The sequence below is a fragment of the Cavia porcellus genome, unplaced genomic scaffold (assembly GCF_034190915.1).
Source record: "Cavia porcellus strain 051 isolate PalLab524CR breed Dunkin Hartley unplaced genomic scaffold, mCavPor4.1 scaffold_13, whole genome shotgun sequence".
Taxonomy (NCBI): domain Eukaryota; kingdom Metazoa; phylum Chordata; class Mammalia; order Rodentia; family Caviidae; genus Cavia; species Cavia porcellus.
In genome coordinates this window covers 28,254,462-28,276,624 of record NW_026947496.1, presented here as the reverse complement: position 1 = coordinate 28,276,624, position 22,163 = coordinate 28,254,462, and the positions used below count along the sequence as shown (strand labels likewise).

At 38.1% G+C, this 22,163-nt stretch overlaps 1 protein-coding gene across 3 annotated transcripts in view; it reads left to right on the top strand.

Annotated features, from left to right (window-relative positions):
* Positions 1-22,163, top strand: part of LOC100712642 (cytidine monophosphate-N-acetylneuraminic acid hydroxylase) — a 378,296-nt gene that overhangs the window by 234,616 nt on the left and 121,517 nt on the right. Inside the window, exon 1 of one of the 3 annotated variants that reach the window (XM_063259974.1) lies at positions 6,953-7,103. The exons of the other annotated variants lie outside the window; for them this stretch is intronic. The gene's annotated coding sequence lies outside the window, so the exon portion shown is untranslated. Of the gene's footprint in view, positions 1-6,952; positions 7,104-22,163 lie in introns of those variants that run through there. 3 annotated transcript variants of the gene reach the window in all.

The following is a 22,163-nucleotide window of genomic DNA, read 5'->3' as shown; positions in this document are numbered from 1 at the left end:
TATAGAATTCTACCTAGCTATAACCAAAATAAAACTACACCCAGACATATAATAATCAACATTCCAGAAACTCAGCATAAGAACAGAATATTAAAAACTGTTAGAGAAAAGAGATCACTGTAAAAGAAAACCCAGAATCACAGCAGACTTCTCAACACAATGAAGTCAAGAAGAGCATGGAGTGAAGTATTTCAGATCCTAAAGGAAAATGACTTCCAACACAGATTAATGTATCCTGCAAAACTTGATGGAGAAATAAGACGCTTCCATGACAAAGAACAGCAGAAGAACCTCAGGACCACCAAACCAACCCTGCAAAGAATACTGCAAGACATTCTAGATAGACACAGGAAAAAACAACTAAGCAAGGCAAACAATTAGACAGAGGGGAAAGGAAAAGAAAGAATCAACAGGAAAATATAACGTCAAAAATAAATCAATATATATCAGTTATAACTATTGACATAAATGGCCTCAATTCACCAATTAAAAGAAACAGACTGGCAGAATGGACCAAGAAACAATATCCAACCATATGCTGTACACAGGAAACCCATTTAACCCAAAAGGAAACTCATAGACTGAAAGTCAAAGGAAGCCCCCCCCCCAAAAAAAAAGCAGGGGTAGCTATTCTGTTTGCAGACAATGTGAACTTCAAACCAAGAATGATCCAAAGAGATAAAGCAGGTCACCACATACTAGTCAGGGGGAAACTTCAAGAGGAAGAGGTAACAATCAAATATAAATGTGACCACCCAGCTATATAAAACAAACATTAACAGAAATGAAAAATCAAATAAGAAATAACAGAATTATAACAGGAGATTTTAACACCCCATTGACACAAAGAGACAGACCAACTAGAGGGAAAATCAGCAAAGAAATAACAGAACTGAACCACACCTGTGGAACAAATGGATTTAATGGACATGTACCGTGTTCTACCTGACAATATCAGAATATACATTCTTCTCAGCAGTACGTGGGACAGTCTCTAAAATAGATCACATACTAGCCCACAGAACATGCTTAAGTAAGTGCAAAAGAATTGAAATTATCTCATGCATGTTATCAGATCATAGCGCCATGAAACTAGAAATCAATGAAAAAATAAACTACAAAAACCCCACAAACACATGAAAATTACATAACACACTCCTCAGTAATCAATGAGTCACAGAGGAAATTAAAGAAGAAATTAAACAATATCTACAAGCAAATGAAGATACAACTTACCAGAACCTGTGGGATGCAATGAAAGCAGTCCTCAGAGGAAAACTTATTTCAATGAATTCAGGAAATGAATTCACATCAGGAAAACAAAATGAACACAAATAAACCACCTGATGATATACCTCAAACATCTAGAAAAAGAAGAGTAAATCAAGCCCAAAACCAAAAGAAGGCAGGAAATTAAAATGATCAGAGCAGAAATCAATACAATAGAGATTAAGGAAACAATACAAAGAATCAATGAATCAAAGATTTGGTTCTTTGAAAGAATAAATAAAATTAATAAGCCCCTTATTTTAAAAAGGATAGAAACCTTATTTTAAAAAGGATAGAAAAATTCAAATTCATACAATAAGGAATGAAAAGGGTGAAATCATTACAGACACTGGGGAAATACAGAATATCATCATTACCTACTTCAAAAACCTCTACTCTCATAGGTTTGATAACACAGAAGAAATGGACAGATTCCTAGAAATGTATGAATTACCAAAGCTGGATCAAGAAGATGTAAAACAGCTGAATAACCCAATTTCAACTAATGAAATTGAAAATGAAATTAAAACCTTACCAACAAAGAAAAGCCAAGGTCCTGATGAATTCATTGTGGAATTCTACTAGAAATTCAAAGAAGACTTAATGCCAACACTCCTCAATCTCTTCAATGAAATTGAAAGGGAAGCAATTCTCCCTAACTTATTCCTAGAAGCAAGTATTACTCTAATACCAAAATCAGAGAAAGAGTCAACCAAAAAAGAGTACAGGCCAATCTCCCTAATGAACGATGCAAAAATTCTCAATAAAATATCAGACTGCAGCAAACCATCAAGAAGATTATACACCATGACCAAGTGAGATCCTAGGAATGCATGGATGGTTCAACACACGCAAATCAATAAATGTAATCCAGCATATTAATAGAGTCAAAAATAAGAATCACATGATCATTTCTATAAATGCAGAAAAAGCTTTTGATAAGATCCAATTTTTATTCAGGATAAGAACCCTACAGAAATAAGAATAGGCTTTACCTCAATATGATAAAAGCCATCTATGACAAACCAACAGCCAGCATTGTATTAAATGGCCAAAAGCTGAAAGCCTTTACCCTAAAATCAGGAAGAAGACAAGGATGTGCATTATCACCACTCCTATTCAATATAGTGCTGGAAATACTAGCCAGAGCAATTAGACAAATGAGAGAAATAAAAGGAGAAAGGATAGGAAAAGAAATTAAATTATCATTATTTGCAGATGACATGATACTCTACATAGAAGACCCTCAAAACTCTATTGAAAGACTTCTAGGCAGAATAAATAAATTCAGTAATGGTGCTGGATACAAAGTCAACACAAAAATCAATAGCATTCCTATATACAAACAACAAACTCACTGAGAGAGAAATAAGAGAAACCATACCTTTCACAATAGCATCCAAAAAAAAAATGAAATACTTAGGAATCAATCTAACAAAAGAAGTAAAAGATCTACCTAAGGGAAATTATAATATCCTGAAAAAGAAATTGAAGAGAATCTCAGAAAATGGAATGACATTCTTTGTTCATGGGTAGGAAGAACAAATACTGTGAAAACGGCCATTCTCCTAAAATTGTTATACAGATTTGCAACTCCAATCAAAATACTACTAGTAAACCTCAAAGATCTAGAGAAATCATTCCTAAAATTCATCTGGAACCAAAAGAGACTTAGAATAGCAAAGGCAATTCTGAGCAACAAAGGCAAGGTAGGAGGCATCACAATCCCTGATTTGAAGTTATACTACAAAGTTACTGTGATAAAATTAGCATGGTACTGAAATAAAAACAGACTTGAAGATCCATGGAATAGACTAGAAGATATAACTACAACTACAAACACACTCAGCCACCTTATCTTTGTTAAAGGGGTCAAATATGTTCACTGGAAGAAAGAGTCTCTTTAATAAATGGTGCTGGAAAAATTGGCTTGCCATATGCTGAAAACTAAAGCTAGACCCATGCCTATCACCATGTACTAAAGTCAAATGGATCAAAATTATATATTAAAACAGAAACACTAAATCTGCTGGAAGACAAAGTAGGTAGAAATCTTGAAGACATAAAGGGAGGCAGAGAATTCATGAACAAAAATCAAACTACATGGGAAATATTTTCAGAATCAATAAGGGGGTCTCATCTTATTAAAAAGTTTTTCATGTTGAAAGAAATCTCCAACAGAGTAAAAAGGAAACCTATGAATTTTGAAAAAATCTTAGTCAATTGTCCCTCAGACAAAGGACTTCTGTCTAGAACATATAAAGAATTTTAAAAAAATCAGACCCCTGAAATTTAAATATCCAATCCAAAATGGGCATCTGAGATGAATACACAGTCTCAGATGAACAAATACAAAAGGCAAATAAATACATGAAAAAATGTTCAGCATCATTGGTCAAAAGAGAAATGTGAATTAAAACCACACTGAGATTCCATCTCACTCCAGAAAGAATGGCCATGATAAAGAAAACTACCAACAACAATTGCTGAAGAGGTTTAGGAAAAAAGGAACTCTTCTGTGCTGTTGGTGGGAGTGTAGACTGGTGCAGCCACTGTGGAGGTCAGTCTGGGGGTTCCTCAAAAAGTTGGTATTGGAAGTCTGATTTGACCCAGCTATTCCACTTCTGGACATACTCCCAGGAGAACTGTAAACATCATATCACAGTGATACATGTGTATATACATGTATATACAAACATGTATATACCCATGTTTATAGAAGCACAATTTGCAATAGCCAGATTTTAGAAACAACCTAAATGCCCATCAACCGAGGAATGGATAAAAAAAGAAGTGGTATTTTTATACAATGGAGTACTACTCAGCTGTAAATAATGATCACATTGAGTTATTTATAAGTAAATGGATGCAACTTGAGAGCATACTCATAAGTGAAATAAATCAAACTCACATGAGTAAATACTGTATTGTCTCCCTAGTGTAAGAATGGTAAGAGCACATAAGATAAAAGAAATCCTGAATAAATACAGTGAAAGGGTAAGAATTTGCTCAAAGGGGGGAAATAGTATCTCAGGGAAAAGGACAGAAAAAGAGGGAGGGATAAGAAAAAATATCTAGATTTGTATAAACACATTTAGGATAGCTAAGGTGATGGTGCTACAAATTCTACTAGTTTTTGGAATGAAACAGTTAACATTCATAGGATTGGAACAGTTTTGCATGTGTGGTGATCTGAGGAACTCTTTAGAAGATCACTATGTAAAATAACAGCCTTAGTTATGCTCCTACCACCTTTTTTTGGAGGCCTATATTGTCATTGTTTTGGGCCCTTTGCTACTGTTGTCTTTTTTGTTTCTTGTTTTTCTAGTAATTTGTTTTCTTTTGTTTTGTTTTTCCCTCTAATGTGGAAAGGATAGATGTACATGTAGAGGCTTGTACATACCTAGAAATTCTCCTAAGCAGTTTACAAGAATCAATTATATTATACATGATGATATGAATACCTACTTTGAAGAAAAAGAGACACGGTATCTGTTGCTGACTTCCTATCATCATGTTGTGAAATCCAGTAGTGATTTTATTCTTTGTTTAGAGTGGTTTTAGTCTGTTTTGTATTATTTAATTTCAACATACTTGAAGGTATGGACAGCTATTTTGAAGAGAACAAGAGACATTGTTGGTTTTCCTATTGTCCTGGTCTGATATTCTTCATTACTGTTTTGATCAGTGTTATACTATTTTGTTCTGTCTGAATTCATTGTGTGTGAAGATACAGACAACTATTTAGAAGAAAACAAGAGACAGTATGGTAGTCACTGTTGATCTCCTGTTGTCATGCTTTGAAATCTGTGTCACATTGTTTTTTTCTGACCTGCTATGTTCTGTTTTGTTATATTGTGTTTTATCCTCTTTAAAATTAAAAAAAAGCTAAAAAAAAACTTTCTGGAAAATCCAGGGTGATTTTGGGTGTGCTTCAGTTTAGTGCAGTTCAGTCAGAACTCAGGCTATATTTCTCTGTGGAACTTTAGCTCTGCTCTCCTACTAATCCAGCTTTGTTCTCCATTTGGCTTATGTGGTCACAATATGACTGCTGACAGTATCTGGGGTACATGCATCCTTTTTAACATCTGCAAAGAGACCTCCACAGCTTCTGTAAAAGATTCTTGTGCTCCTTTAATTAGAGGATCTTAAAACCAGTGCTAGCCTCTAATCATTCTCTTTGGCAAGGCATTCCACCTGCTGATTAACTGGGGCTCCTACCCAATTTGGTTGAAGCTACTCCTTTATTTTTTATTTTTATTTTGAAACAATGTTTCACTAAATCATAAGTTGGTCAGGCTGGGTTCAAGCTTGTGATCCTCTTGCCTCAGTTCCCCAGAGTGCTGGGGTTATGGGTACACTGTCATAACTGATGAGGTACAGTTTTTTTTTTTTTATACAAGACTTGGAGACCACTTTTTTTTTTTAATTTTAAAGAGAAAAAACACAAAATGATATAGAATTTTGTTGTAGTCAGGGGTTGCGAGGAGAACAATTACATATAGGACACAGAATTTGTAATACTATTTTATGATGGTCACCAGAGTTAAATACAAGAACGTGCAGGAAATCTGTCCACAACATTAAAGACTCAGATTATTCATCCAAGGGCCTGGATTCCACAGCAATGTCCTGCATAAGTCTAGTGAAGACCTAGAGCCCATGACAGTGCCTCCTACAAGTCCAGCTGGAGGTCTAGAGCTGTCAATAAAGACTCATTCCAGTCTGTTTTACAGATCTGTGTTGGGAAGGCCCAAAAGTCAGTGGTGGAAGCCAGAAAGTATATGCCAGTGGGATGAAGGAGCTATGCCAGTGGGTTGGAACCATGTCATGCTCAAAATAAGGACCAGGACTGCCCTGAAAATTACCACAACCATCTTCAGTGATAATGAAGGCCTAAGCTCCTCCAATGATAACAACCGAGTACATCCTAGGAAGCCAGCATGGCAAGCTTCTTCTGGAGATTAAACAGCATGCATGGTCCCCTCCAAAGCCAGGAAGCAATGCTCAACTTAAGGACCAAAGCTCCCCCACAGTGAGCCACAACCACTCTCAGCAACAAGGTCCTGAGCTCCTCCAATTGTAATGTCCAGATTCCTGCTGGGGAAGCCAGCATGACCAGTTCTTCCAGGAGAACCAATGGCTTGAAACAGTAACACTTAGGAGAACCCACAACACCCTGCTTTTCTTTTCCACATCTCTGTGCTGGCAACTTTTCTCAGGTGGGTCATCTACTCTCAACAACATGCCGATTTAATTCAGCTAGTGTTAAGTTGACCACCAGTTCTTAATTCATAACAAATTTCAAACAAGATAATAGGAGATTGACAATAGTTAACATGTTGTGTATTGTTATCTTCAAAGTAGTTGCTCAGATTACAAGATTACAAGGCATAAAAATTGATCATACAATATAAACACAAAGCATTCTTTTCAATGAACTAATAGAAATTAGTATAGTTATCTTAGCTATCTTAGTTATATATCCATATATTTTTCTTTTCCCTTTCTTCTTTTCTCCCTTTCCCCATTCTAGTTGTTCTTCCTTTTTAAGTAGTGTCTTACCCTTTGTCATGGTTTATGTCCGTGGCCCCCAGGCCTCATGTGTTTGCATTATGCATTTGTGATTGGTTCATTGTCTAGTGCTTGGATTGAGGGTGTGAGTGCTACACTGGCCTAGGGGTGGAGCTAGGATGTGATGTAATGGCAGGAAGAAGGTGTGTCTCTCTCTCTTGCTGGTTTCTGCCTTGCTGTTTGCAGCTGCCATGAGCTGCAGCCCTGCCATGCCAGCCTGCCTTGGAGCCAACTGAGTATGGACTGAGACCTCAAAAACTGTAAGAGATAAACCTTTCCTTTCCCAACTTTGGTCATCAGGTATTTTGTCTCGGTGACAAGTAAAAAGTAACTAAGACACCCTTTCACAATATTTATTGTACCTTTTGGGTCTTGTTTACTCCTTCAGGTTTTTACATTAGTGAGACAACACAATGTTTACATATGCAAGTCTGATTTATGTCACTTATAACATAAGTGACATAAGTATGGTCTCAAGTTGCATCCATTTACCTAGAAAAGCCTCTGGTTTATCCTTCTTGATAGCTGAGTAGTATTCCATTATATAAATATATCACATATTTTTTATCCATTCCTCAGTTGATGGGCATTTGGGTTGTTTCCAAGATTTAGCTATTGCAAATCATGCTGCTATAAACATTGTTGTACATATATCACTGTAGTATGATGCTGAATTAGTCAGTTTTTTACTAGAGAAACAGACATAACACAAAATATACGAATGTATAAGAAATTACAAAATTGGCTTACAGTGGTCAGCCACAGAGTCAGATAAAGAAGTATGCAGAGGGTGTTTATACACTGGAGGCTGAAGGATTCAACCCAAGGTCTGGAGTTCACTGCAAGTGCATATCAGCAGGCTAAAGAGTCTGTGCCAGAAGACTGAAGAATCCAAAGCAGAAGCTGGAGTCTGTGCTGGAAGACAGGAGATGTCTTCACGTGAACAATGGAGCTCTTCTGAAGAACAGAACAGCTGAGTTCATATCAGGAAGCCAGCATGACAAGCTTCTCCTGGAGAATGAACAGCACACATCTTCTCCTCTGGAGCGAGGAAGCAACGATCAAGTAAGGACTAGAGCTTCCCCAAAGTGAACCACAGTCATTCTTAGTATCAACAGGGTCTCAAGTTTCTCTGTTGGTGAGAACAGCCAAGTTCTTATCAGGAAAGATTCTTGACAAGCTCCTCCAGGAGAACCAACAGCAACAGGAGAACCAACAGCACCATGAAGACCAACAACACTACTACTTCCCTTTCGTGTTGGCATCCATCCTCAGGTGGAACGTCCACATTCAGCATCATGCTGATTCAATTCAGCTTGTTACAAGTTGCCCACCAGTTGTCAATCTACCACAGATGTTTAATATCCTTATGGGAAAACACCTAGAAGGGAAATAACTAGATTGAATGAGACCTCTAATCCTAGTTTTCTGAGGAATCTCCACACTGATTTCCACAGTGCTTGCACCAGTCCACACTCCCACTAACAGTGAAGAAGTGTTCCTTTTTCCCTATAGCACCACAAACATTTGTTATTGTTTGATTTCTTGATGATGACAATTCTTTCTGGGGGTGAGATGGAATCTCAGTGTTGTTTTAATTTGCATTTTTCAAATGACCAATGATGTTGAGTATTTTTGCATTTATTCATTTGCCATTGTTTCTTTATCTGAGAAGTGCATATTCATCTTAGATGCCCATTTTTGGATTGGGTCTTTGAATTTGGGGTATTTGATTTTTTCAATTATTTATATATTTTAGATAGAAGTCCCTTGTCTGAGGAACAGTAGGATAAATTTTTTTCCCACTCTGTGTGCTGTCTTTTCACTCTAGTGGTGATTTCTTTTGATGTGCAAAACTTTTTAATAAGATGAGATGCCAGTTGTGGATTCTTTGAAGTACTTCCTGGGCACCTTGTGTTCTGTTCATAAACTCTCTGCTTACCCCTATGTCTTCAAGGTTTCTGCCTAGTTTCTCTTCCAGTGGATTTAGTGTTTCTGTTTTACCATTTAGATTTTTGATCCATTTTGACTGTAGTTTAGTGCCATGGTGATACACTTAGGTCTAGTTTTAGTCTTTGGCATGTGGAAAGCCAGTTTTTCCAGCACCATTTATTGAAGAGGCTATCCTTCTTCCAGTAAACATGTTTGGCCCTTTGTCAAAGATAGGGTGGCTGAATGTGTTTGTAGCTGTGGTTGTCTCTTCTAATCTGTTCCACTGATCCTCACTCAGGTCTGTTATTTTGCCAGTACCATGCTAATTTCATCACAGTAGCTTTGTAGTATAACTTCAAGTCAGGGATTGTGATGCCTCCTGCCTTGCCTTTGTTGCCCAGAATTGCCCTTGCTAACCTAAGTCTCTTCTGATTCAGATGCATTTTAGAAATGTTTTCTCTAGATCTGTGAGGTATGCTAATGATATTTTGATTGGGAGCACATTATAGCAGTTTTGTGAATATGGCCATTTTCACAATATTGGTTCTTGTTATCCATAAGCAAGGGGTATCTTTCTATTTTCCAATATTCTCTTTGAGCTCCTTTTTCAGAGTATTATAATTTTAATTATATAGCCCTTTTACTTCTTTCCTTAGATTACTAAGTATTTCATTGTTTTGAATGCTATTGTGAGGGGTGTTGTTTCCATAATTTCCCTCTCAATGAGTTTGTTGGTTGTGTATAGGAATGCTACTGATTTTTGAGTGTTGCTTTTGTATCCAGCTATGCTACTTAATTTGCTTGTTAAATCTAAAAGTCTTTTGGTGGAGTTTTTGGGGACTTTTATGTTGAGTATCATGTCATCTGTGAATGAATGTAACTTAATTTCTTCTTTTCCTATCCTTATTCCTTTTCTCTCTCTTGTCTAATTGCTCTGGCTCACCTTTCCAGAATTATATTGAATAGGAGTGGTATTAGCACGTGTTCTCGTCTTGTTCCTGATTTTAGAGTAAAAACAGTCAGTGTTTGACCATTATTATGATGTTAGCTATTGGTTTGTCATAGATGGCTTTCATCAAATTGAGGTAAAGATAATCTATTCCAATTTTCTGTCGGTTTTATCATTTTCTATAGGGTTTTTATCACCAATGAGTGTTGGACTTTATTGAAAGCCTTTTCTGCATCTATTGAGATGATCATGTGATTTTTGTCTTTGATTCTGTCGATATAATGCAGTATATTTATTGATTTATGTGTGTTGAACCAGTCCTGAATTCCTGGGATGAATCTCACTTGGTCATGGTGTATAATCTTCCTGTGAATTGCTGCATTCTGTTTGCTAGTATTTTATTGATGATTTTTCCATCTATGTTCATGAGGAAGATTCGTCTGTAGTTCTCTTTTTTGGCTGAGTCTTTCTCTGGTTATGGTATCGGGGTAATACTTGTCTCTGGGAATGAGTTAAGGAGCATTGTTTTCCTTCCGATTCCATTAAAGATTTTGAGGAATATTGGTATTAAATCTTCTCTAAATTTCTTGTAGAATTCAACTGTGAATCCATCAGGACCTGGGATTTTCCTTGTTGTTATGTTTTTAATTACGTTTTCAATTTCATTAACTGACACTGAGTTACTCAGAATTTTTAAATCTTCTTGATTCAGCTTTGATAATACAGACCTTTCTAAGAATCTGCCCATTTCTTCTGTATTTCCCATCCTATGAGAGTAAAGATTTTCAAAGTAGGTATTGATGATCTTCTGAATTTCCACAGACTTCTAGTGATTTTACCCTTTTAATTCCTCATTGTGTGAATTTGAGTGTTTTCTTTTTTCCTTTTTTTTTTTTTTTATAAAATTGGCTGGGGGTTATATTTTTGTTTATTTATTCTTTCAAAGAACCAACTCTTCACTTTATTGATTCTTTTTATTGTCTTTTTAATCTCAATTGCATTAATTTCTGCTCTGCTCTTTATCATTTCCTCCCTTGTATGGACTTTGAGCTTGACTTGCTCTTCTTTTTCTAGAAACTTGAGGTACAACATTAAGTTTTCCATTTTGCTCATTCTGTCTTCCTAATGTGAGAATTCACTGCTATGTATTTCCCTTTTAGGTCTATTTTCATTGTATTCCACAGGTTCTAGTATGTTATATCTGCATTTTCATTTGACTGTAAATATTACTTAATTTCTTCTTTAATTTGTGACCCATTGGTTATTCAGGAGGGTGTTATTTAATTTCCATGTGTTTATGTAGTTTTTGCAGTTTCTTTTGCCATCAATTTCCAATTTCAGTGGCCTATGGTTGGAAAATATACATGAAATAATTTCAATTCCTTTGCATTTACTTAGAAATGTTCTGTGGGATAGTATATCCTCTATTTGAGAGAACATCCCATGTGTCACTGAGAGAATGTGCATTCTGATGATTTTGGGTGAAACAATCAGTAAACATCTGCTAAGACCATTTGTTCACATGTTTGATTTAGTTCTGTTATTTCTTTGTTGACTTTTTATCTAATTAATCTTTCTCTTTGTCACAGTGGGGTATTCAGTTCCTCTGTTACAATCGTGTTATTAATCATTTTTCATGTCTGTTAATACTTGTTTAATATGGTTGGGTGCTCCTGTATTTAGTGCGTACATTAATGATTGTTATCTCTTCCTTTTGAATTCTCCTCTAACAAGTGTTTATTTCTGTCTTTTGATCATTCTTGATTTGAAGTTCATGTTGTCTGAAAATAGGATAACTACTTCTGCTTTTTTCTGAGTTCCTGTCACGTGGAGTATTGTTTTCCATTCTTTGACTTTCGGTCTCTGAATTTCTTTTTGAGTTAAATGTGTTTCTTTTATATAACATATTATTAGATCTTGTTTCTTGATCCATCCTGCCAATCTTTCTCTTTTGATTGGTGAATTGAGGCCATTTACATTGATGGTTATAACTGATATATATTGACTTATCTTTGTCATGTTGTTTTCCTGATGTTAGTTCCTTGCTTTTCCCCTATTTAATTTCTTGCCCTACTGGGCGGTTTCTTACTAATACTATTCTTGGAATTGTGGTAATTTTTATCTCTGTCTAGGCTCTTCACCTTTTAATATTCTATTTTTGTGCTGAATTTCTGGCATCTTGATTATTATATGTCTGAGGTAAATTTATTATGGTTATGGCTAAGTGGAGTTCTATATGCCTCACTTATCCAAATGACAGATTCTTTTCCCATGCTTGAGAAAGTCTGTAGTTATATAACAGAACTGATCATGAATTTGTATGCAAAGTGATTCCCCTTAGTAGAGTGGATTTATCCTGTAGTGGGGAAATTTACAGAGGGTAATGTTTAAAACAAAATGCTTGGGCCACCGGAGAAGAGGGTAGAAAAGAAAGAATGAAAGAGTATTTGAGGGATTATCTAACCTTGGTCTCTGGGTTTAGGGGATGGGATTAGTTTTCTGTGGCTGGAGTTTTCCCTAGTCATTTAGAAAAGAAAGAGAAAGGGAAAAGAAAAATATTGAGAAAAAAGAAACTTAAAAAGGAAAAGAAAATAAGGTGAAAAGAAAAATAAAAGAAGGAAAAATTAAATTTTAAAACATTGTATGTTTTAAATAAATTAATTTATTTAAAAGTAAGTTAATTAATTTTAAATCAATCAATAAATTTATAACAAATTCAAAAGATTTAGAAACAAAAACCAAAAAAATGGGATGCCCCACCCACCAGCTTCTATTTTGTGACTTTGTCCCTAAGTACAGCGCTGGTTCACCTAACTTATCACCTGTTGGCTCAAAATTCAGACCTTCTCCTCTCATTAGTCTTGCCTGTCCATTGTATTCACACTAGTTGGGCTCCATCTGTGTGACTGATGTTCTCCTGGTTGCTCTGGTATAGGGGAAAGGGATACTCACCTGAATTCCTCTTGTAGGGCCAGTTGCTGAGTTCTTTATTTTAAAGAGGGCAAGATTAAACATAAGAAAACAGAACAAAACAGATCATAAGGAAACAATTTTAAGAAACATGGATTTCAAAGCAAGTCCACTGGAGATCTTCACTGTCTATCTTATTGTCTCTAGTCTTCTTTCAAATAGTTGTCCCCATCTTCACACACATTGAATACATACTGAACATTATAGAACTAATCTAATCATAACAAGATGGGGAAGGATTTTTAGGTCTTCAAGACCTGACATTGGGGAAGTCAATAATGACTGCCATAATGTCTCTTATTCTCTTCAAAGTAGCTGTCCTTATCTTTACATATGCTGAAATTGAACATAGGAGACTAGACTAATATCACTCTGAACAGTGAATAATGGTATTGTTAAATTTTATATCATAATGCTAAAGAATTAGCACTGGGTATCTTAATCTCTCTTCTACTTCAGAGTATCTGTTCATTACATTATATAATCTGTTCCCATAAACTGTTTAGAAATTCTCCCCATGTGTGAATCTCTACATGTATATCTATCCTTTCTGTATTATAGGGAAAAACAGATCAAAACCAGACAACAAAACAAATTCCTAGAAAAATATGACATGAAAAAGACATATAAAACCGCAATATTAGGTGATTTACAGTAGTTTCTATGCTTTCTCTTGTTTTTTTAATAGAATTGTCCACATCACCAGACATAATATAATTGAACATAGCATTACATAGCTATTTTAATAAAAACACAACTTTGGATACATAGGATTCAAAAGCAGTTAATAATCAAACTGGAATGGGTATCTTGTGACATCTTGTCATCTTCAGAGTAGTTGCCTCTACTCTTAGACTTGATACTATCAAGCATACAAAATTTGAATAAAATCAGTCAAGGCAAAACAGCGGTCTAACAAACCAGCTTCAAATAAGATAAGTCAAAGTAAGACAATGTAAGTAATACAGTGCTTCAGTTTAAGTTAATAGGAAATTAATGATAGTTACCATGGTACAGCCTGCTATTTTTGGGATAGCTGTCTGTGCCCTCAAATATAATATGAGTAGACAGACCAGAACAAAATAATATCAAACTAAACAGAGTGATAAACTACTGTGGCTTTTAAATCCTGATACACTATTAACAATGTCCTCTGCCTTCCTTTTTTAAGCAATTCCTCACATTTCCCCTTCTCAGGATGCTTTGTATATTTTGGGTCCCACTAGCTCCTTTACTTTTTAGATTAGGGGTCAACGTGTTATCTGTCTGAGTGGTGCTGAACCTTTTTACCCCTGAGCTTGATCTTGAGCTGTATTCCTTTACTTACTAAAGCCACAGGGTTTTCCTTCCTTCTAGCTGTGTAGTTCTACACTGCACAAAAGTGTCATAACTTTCCAACCTATCTGTGGCTGCTGGATGAGTTGTCCGTTTCTCTCTGGTTCCCTGTCACCTAGAGCATCGTTTTCTCATCTTTGATTTTCAGTTTATTAACCCTCTTTCAGGTTGAGTATATTTCCTATTCAGAACATCTCGATGGATCCTGTCTCCTAATCTACTCTACCTGTGTTTCTTTTTGTTAGTGTATCAAGTCTATCTATATTAAAGATTATAGCCCACCTTCTCTGCCTCATCACTGCTATTTTATTTTTCTATTATATATCCACTTTTCTCCTTCATTTCACTGTCTGCCCTGTTCACTGAGGCCTCTCTGCCACTGTTGCTGGAATCCTGGTATTTTTTTCTGTCTCTCTCTAGAGTGTCCTGCAGTATATTTTATAGGGTTGGATTGGTGGCCATGAACTCCCACAGTTTCTCCTTGTCTTGGAGACATCTTATTTCTCCACTAATTTTGAGAAAGAGTTTTTCAGGGTACATCGATCTGGGTTGGAGGTTATTTTCTTTTGGGGCTTGGACTATTTCCCCCCAGTCTCTTCTCAATTTGATAGTTTGTGTTGATAAGTGTGTCATTATTTTGATGATTTTTCCTTTGTAAGTGATCTGTTTCTTTTCTCTGACTGCTTTTAATATTCTGTTCTTGTGGTGGATTTCTGGGATCTTGATTATTATGTGTCTGGGTGAAGATCTGTTTTGGTTGTAGTTGGTTGGAGTTCTGATGCCTCATTTATCTGGATATCATTTCTTTTCCTATGCTTGGGAAGTTTTCCTTAATTATTTCTGTGAATAGCCTTTGTAATTCATTTGTGGTTACTCTTGCTTCTTTGCTCATGTTTTTTATTGTTAAGTTATAGATCCTTTTTTTGTCTTCTAGCCTTTGAATTGTTACTTCCTGGTTCCTTGTTATTTTTAATAGGTCTTTTCTTTCATGATGACACATTGTAAACTGTCTTCAAATTTCGAAAGGTTAACTTTAGTTTCTGTCAAGGCATTTTGCTAGCTTTCAGTGGAGTTTTTAATTTCCTGGTAATCTCTTTGGATTTGTTTCATGTATTCTAGATTTTGTTTATATTCTTCACCAAAGGTTTCTCTTTTTTTTTCTGGGTTCCTCCATTCTTCCATCTGTGTCTTCTTGAGAGGGGCTTAGCATTTATTTTATTAATCTTTTTATATCTTGCCTCGCTTGGATTAGAATTTCAGTTTTAAGATTGTCTATGAGGTCCTGAAGGTATTTCTTTATGTCTGCTGATGTTGTGGCTAATATTGCATGATTGCTACACTGGTTCTCTTCTGTATTTTCCTCTCCTGGGCTTATTTTCCCAGGGTTCGTGACTGGAGGTTTTTTCTTATTTTTTTCTCTTGTCATGTTTCTGGTTTCTTTCAGACAGGTGTGTGGTAGAGGTCTCAGGCCCTCTCTGTGTTGCTTACAGTTTTTCTGAAGCATGCTGGCTGGGGTTTTGCTGCCCTCTTCAGATAACAATCTGAGGTGCATGCAGGAACTGTGGGCTGGCCCCTTTCCTCTGAGCCAGTCAACAGGCAAGTGCCTTCAGCATCTTAGGCTGTCCTGTGGCTGACGTCACAGGGTTGGGACAATTTCATCCCTGGCTATTGGGTCCCGACCAGGGGCATGACTCAGCCCAAGCTGATCCCACCAGTCCTTTCTGGGCCAGGGGTAGGTGAGTGATGCCACAGTGGTGCTGGGCTCTGCCCCACTCCAAGATGTCTTCCAGCTGGCCACACTTGCCATGGGACCCAATTTCTAGCACTCATTGAAAATTAATGCAACTCTCTACCTTGGCTCTATTCTACACTGTGCTGTGTCCTCCCACCAAGGGCCTGGGACTCACCAACTCCCGTTATCTGTGACTGAGGCTTCAGCACAACCTTGAATCATAGGACTCCATGGAGCTCCCAGCACAGCATGGGATGGGTCTCAGAGTGTTACTGGCTCCAGCCCTCCACCCACATTTTTCCTTTCCACTTCCTAATTTTTCTTTTCCTTCAGTTTCCTCCTGGGGTTATGAGAATCCCTCTCCACTCCTCCAGCCCTCTCTGTGTTGTCAAATTCCAGCATCTGAGCTGTTTTTCCCATAGAAGCTCTCTACCCAGCTACCTACCAAGACGACATTTTCTTGTCTCTTGTTGCTCAGTTCTGTATTTTTCCTGAGCTTGTTGCTGGTCCAAGATCATATTCTGTCAACAACTGCAGTAGTTTCTTTGTTTGTTTAATGTAGGATTATTTATATTACATGTATTATTGGGGAAAATGAATATAACTAAAATAACTAAAAGAGAGCAACAAGATGGGATAGCACATATCTACTACTAATAAAAAATTGAAACCTTAGCTTTTTCAAAGCTTTGACACCACTTGGGCATGAAGCAGATAGTAAGAAGTCATGTTCACATGGTGGCTTTTCTGTCCAGTTACCTCATGCAATAATTTCAAATCTTCTTAAATGTGTCATCCTAAAGAAAACAATGTGAATGCTTTGGGCAAGAATATGGTTTTCTTGAAAACAGTACAGCACCAGGCACTTTATTATATAGCATCACAATGGTATCACTCTCCCATTTCCACATCATGATAAATGAAAAACAAGATGCTAGCATAAAATTGAGCAGCATATCATGGATTCTCCCGGACTTGAACTCTTGACACCTGGAAAACAGCAATGTAGTGAAGAGAAAAAAAAAGAATAGTTCTAGGAAGTAAGAAAGTGCTGTTTGGGTAACTAAAAATCACAGAGCAACTCAAGAAACTAAGGACAATACAAAGGAAGAACGAAATCAGGATAAATTGCTGACCCTGACTCCCAGAGAATGGCCCTGATTTTGTAAATATGACAAGTCCAGAAAGGACTCAGCAGCCCCAGGGAGAAACATAGACCAGACTAGCAGTGCCAGTCCCAAGAAAACCCAACAGTTATTGAAAACATCAAATACAACATGGGGTTTTATGGCAGACTGGAGTTGGAAAACAAAAAATCCCAGTGCACTGCTTGCCCTATTTGAGAGCGGCTAAACAGGAGCCATCTGGGGGAAGAGTTAAGTAGTTCAGACTGAGCTACTCCAGGAACCAGGAGCCACAGGGCAACTATACTTTTGGGGTCACTCTCCCATAGTGACTTACTGGGAGATAGCCACAAAAGGGTTCTTTGTTGTTTTGTGTGGCAGTTGAGCTTTTTCTTTTCTTTATTTTTATCTCCTTTCTTTTGTTCTTTTATTCTTTTCTTCCATCTTTTACTTGTCATTTTCCAATATTTTTATCTAATTTTATTAATTTAAAAAACTTTTAAATTGCATCTTTTGCTTCATTTTTTTCTTCTCTATCTCATCTGCCTTGTCTTTGTTTCCCAAATTTTACTTCTTTTATTTTCCTTTTTCTACTCCTTCATTTTATTAGTGTTACACTTAAGCTTTATTAATGTTTAGATATCCTGTTGGGCCTATGCTATTACTGAATTTTTTCTATTAATCATGCTATCATTGTTGTACTTCATAGATACTTACTGTATGTCAATATTTGGTTTTTCTTTGTGTCTATATCATTATTTCAGATCTCTTATTGTTGAGCTTTTATGGTATGTCAACAATCAGTTTGTCTTTGACTTTATTATTGATGCTGATTTCTTTGCTTCTGTCAGTGGCATTATAGTTGTTCTTATTATTTTGTTTTTATTGTGTGTCCCTATCTTTTTTTATCTTTGTGCTGTCAACATTACTGCAGTTTGTTTACTGAGAACTAACTGCTGGGTGAATCACACTATTCCCTCCCCTCATCAAATTAACTGAATTGCTTGGATCTTGGGACAGAGGCCAAAGCCTATAATTAGCCATGTCCAGATCATGACTCGTAGCCAGAAGGCAGAGCCGAGGGCCATCTAAATAGATAAGCCTCCTTGCTCAGAGGCAGACAATTGGTGGGGTGGTATGACTGATAGAACTGTGGGGGGCCAGCTCTGGCTGAAAAGATAAGAAGTATGAAATATAAATGACCTTTATTTTGAGAATGCAGGGAGAGACACCTCTGATCCCCTGGGGCATGGCATCTTCCCCCGGGATCGGTGATCTCTCCGTGGAACACGTGGAGTGGGGGCATACATGTAGCTTAGGTTAGGGGTGGTGCCTGAGGGGCATTAGAGTTGCACAAGTAGCCCATTGGTATTCTTTTGGCAGCATAGGTAAATTCCTAGGGGTGGGGAAGATAGAGTCATAGGTAGAGTCCTAGGGGTGGGGGAGATAGGGGCTCCTTGGTTCTGGCTAAGGCTTTTCCAGCTACAGTGTCCAGCCTAGGTCAAAACTCTTTCATATCCTGTCTTATGATTATTATTATGAAAAGGGGTGAAGATTTCTCTCTTTAACTGATTCCTGCTGGCAGAGGGTGCTGTATTGGGGTCTAGGGGAGTCAACGGGATGATGATTGATGCCCAGTTAGAAGCTGGTATCAGGTGTTTTAGCCAGTTCAACTTCACTGGTGAATACACGTATGTTAGACTGGAAAAACAAAGAGACAAGATGTTATGAGGAGGCATGGCACCATCATATTTAAGGACCCAGGTGAAGTAGAAGGAAAGGTGCCTTTGATTTAGACATGTCATTATATCAGGATGACGTTGAGGTAGGATCATTGTCACGGTGAGGTAGAATTCTGAAAATGAAACATGGGGTTAGGAACAGTGAAGTTATAAGAGGTGATTACTACCCCATCTGAAAGGATAAAAGTTAAAAGGGTAGGTAGGTAAGGCTTGTCTCTGGTATGCATGATGTTGGTGTCTTTAGGAAATACTGTTAAGAGTCCTGCTGTAAAAAGAATAAGAAATTAGAAACCAAATTGGATAACAAAACATGACAGCCTGAGAGTCGTGGCTATGAGGCCTTGGTAAGGCAGAGATGAGTAGGCAACAGGATGGTTAGATCTAGGGCTGGAAGGGCACCACTTAGCCTGAGTGATGTCAAACCAGAATGGCAGTGTAGCAACTTTGATCACTGTTGAGGTTGTCAAGAATATTAGGTATGGGTTGCTGTAACCTGGTTGTAGTCCTTGGAATGATTTGCTGTAACAGAACTTTAGCAAGTATATCAGCAGTTTACCAGGTTGTGGGAAAGGCTTCCATGTATCCTGAAAAAGCATAAGCAAAGTGAGAAGACAAAATGTATCTGTCAGTCTTGACCAGGGTTGCCTGAGAAATTGGTGAATAAGAAAGGAAGGAGGTGGTCTTATATCACTGAGGAGAGGTTTACTAGCAATAACAGGTGTAAGCTGTTGAGACCTCAGTGTCTGGGTCAGCCTGTATAAACATAAGGGAATAAAAGGCATTTTAAGATTTAGGACTGGTACCTGCACGAAATAGGCCCTGTTTGTAAATGGCATAGGTTGACCTTTAATACCTCCTAGAGGCTGAGGATTTAATATAGTGGCCTGAAAACTCAGGAAGAACTCTGTACATATGGCCTCTATGTCCACAAATATAGAGAATGTCTTACCTGAGACTTTTAGTGGGACTTGGACTCTGAGACAGACACCCATAAAGGGGACTGCTGTTGGCCCTGAGCCCCGTCAGTCTTTAGCAGCAAGTTTAAGCAGACCTGTCGGTGATGAATCTGGCAGTGTTGACATTTCCTGTGAGGGCTGGAAGTTAGGATGGCTTACTCACTCTCTGGTGGCTAGGACAGTCCAGTAGCTCTGGGGTAAGGTCTCAAAGAATTCCAGGATGGGGCACTCTCTTGCCCAATGTCTTCTGCTACATTTAAGGCATGGTCCATGGGGGGGAGGGGCTAGGCAGCTCCACCTTGTGTAGGTTTACCTGTCTCAGAACTCCAAGTGTCACAAGTGTTATTGTTATCTCTGTTGTTGAAAACATGAAAAACCATATTAAGGTCTCAGGTTTGAAGGTCAAGTTTTGCCTCTTTGTTGTGGGATCTCGACTACAGTAGAAGGTATCTGTAGAATTAAGTAACTTTGCAGGAATTATATATAATCAACAGGGTATTTATGAGTTTAGCAATGCAGACAGGCTGGGAAAAGGTTTAAGTTTGGCTTCTGCCACAGTCCTGGCCCCACTGCCCTCTTTGAGTGGCTTGTAATGTAAACATGGTTTTGGCATTCCAGATCAGACAGCAGACTTCATCTGGATGGCACACTGCTTTTTTTTCAGGGTGCCGCATGGCAGGCCATTGTTTTACTGAAATTACATACTTAACAAAAAAGGCTTCAGTCTGCCCTCCCCCTTTTGGAGTATAATCTCATTTTAATGGAAACATTTTGCAGTAAAGGTTCACTAATCTTATGAATAAATCTACCAAAACTGATCTAACACTGTCAAATTCTGAACACATTTACTTCTTTTCAAACCTGTTATTTGCAGTACTGTAAACCAAGACAAATAAAATTCACATCCTCTTGAGCTTTCTACAACTTACTATATACCCTCAAGTTGAGCTTTTCCTATCTTCTTTCACATTCTGGCACAACCAGACATTTTTACTTGAAGACAAAACCACTTTCTTTGTCCCTCTTTTTTTTTACTTATTACCAGTCAATTACCTTTCCTCTTGCTTCTCAGACAACATTAAAACTTTCAACAAAACCCTTGAAGTGATTTTCCTTCAGTAGTCTGAAATATATTGAATCATTTCATGTGTTTTCACCACCTTCCTTGTTTTGGAAAAGAGCTAGTGGTTCCCAGCAAACGGAATTTATAATTATTTTTAATTTTAGTTGTTAAACAGGAGATTGGCAACAACACAGTACAATACAGGCAATAAGCCTAACACAGAACACCACTGGTGGTTTATAGCAAAAGGAATTGACAAATACCTCCCAACCCTAGCCAAACAGGAGATTACTGAAGGCTTTAATTGATAAACAAGACTGGTAAAATTACCAGGTGGCCACTTTTTGTTTATCAGTTAAAATCTTGTCTATTGCCAGCTTATTTAACCTTGATTAAATTGTTTGAGAATGTAAAAAATAGCATCTCTGAGTGGAGCCGCTGATCTGCTGTCTCTCTGTGCCTGTGTTTAAAGCAGCGCCTGTGTTTGGGAGAAGCCTGCCTGGGAAATGCACCTGCCTGGGAGACACACAGTGCCTAAGGCAGGACAGAAGTCTGAGGCTGGGCGGGGCATGCCCAGAGTGGGGGCATTTGTCATGGCTGGAGCACACACAAAAAAGGCAGCAGAAACAATCTGAACTTAATATCTGAAAACACAAACAGCATCAGATCAGCAATATAATGAGTTGTCTGCTGCACCTGTCTGCACTGGCAGACAGAACTGCACTTGAGCTTGGGAGTGGGGACTGCTCTGGTGCACGTGCAGAGCACAACCAGCGTGGGGGCGGGGCATGCAGAGTGAAGGCGGGGCGAGCGCCGGGATATAGCATGTGGGGTGGGCTGGGACTGCCCCAGGAAATGCGCAAGGTGGTGGTGGTTCTGTGGCGGAGGCCGTGGCATGGGTGCACAATGCACGTGAGACACATGGAGGGGTGGAGCTGGGAGGCGGAGTTGGGACACTGCGTGAAGCTGGGACCTTACACACTGGCGGACCAATGGACGGACTGACATGGAGCTGTGCCAACACGTGGAGCTGGAACTGCTCTCAGGGCATGCAGATTAGGGTGTAGCATTAGAGCTGGACCCCACGCTGGTCCACTGCATGAGAGCTGAGATACCGTGTAGAGTTGGGGCACAGCGTGAAAGCCTAAAGCAGCCTAAAGCTTAAAGCAGCCCTGCACATATCTCTCAACACTGGGCTCATTTTTTCTATCTTGGTGGGGAATGGGTCAGAGCACACGTGGAGGGGAGGGGGAAGGAGGCAGCGAGGAAACAAAAGGAACGGGACGCTGGCAGGAAAGGACACATTCCCAAAACAAAGGCTTAGAGATATAGAGTTTTGTAAACTTGTCATCAGTGTGATAAGCCATAGATAGGTATGGTTTTTTTTGGGGGGGGGGACAGGAAGTGGTCCCCAAGATAAAATCTGGTGTGGGGTCTAGCCCACAGAGTTATAGCCAGATGAGGCAACGGACCATGGTCTGCTAAGTGTAAGTCATCACTTTTTACTTATAGACTGA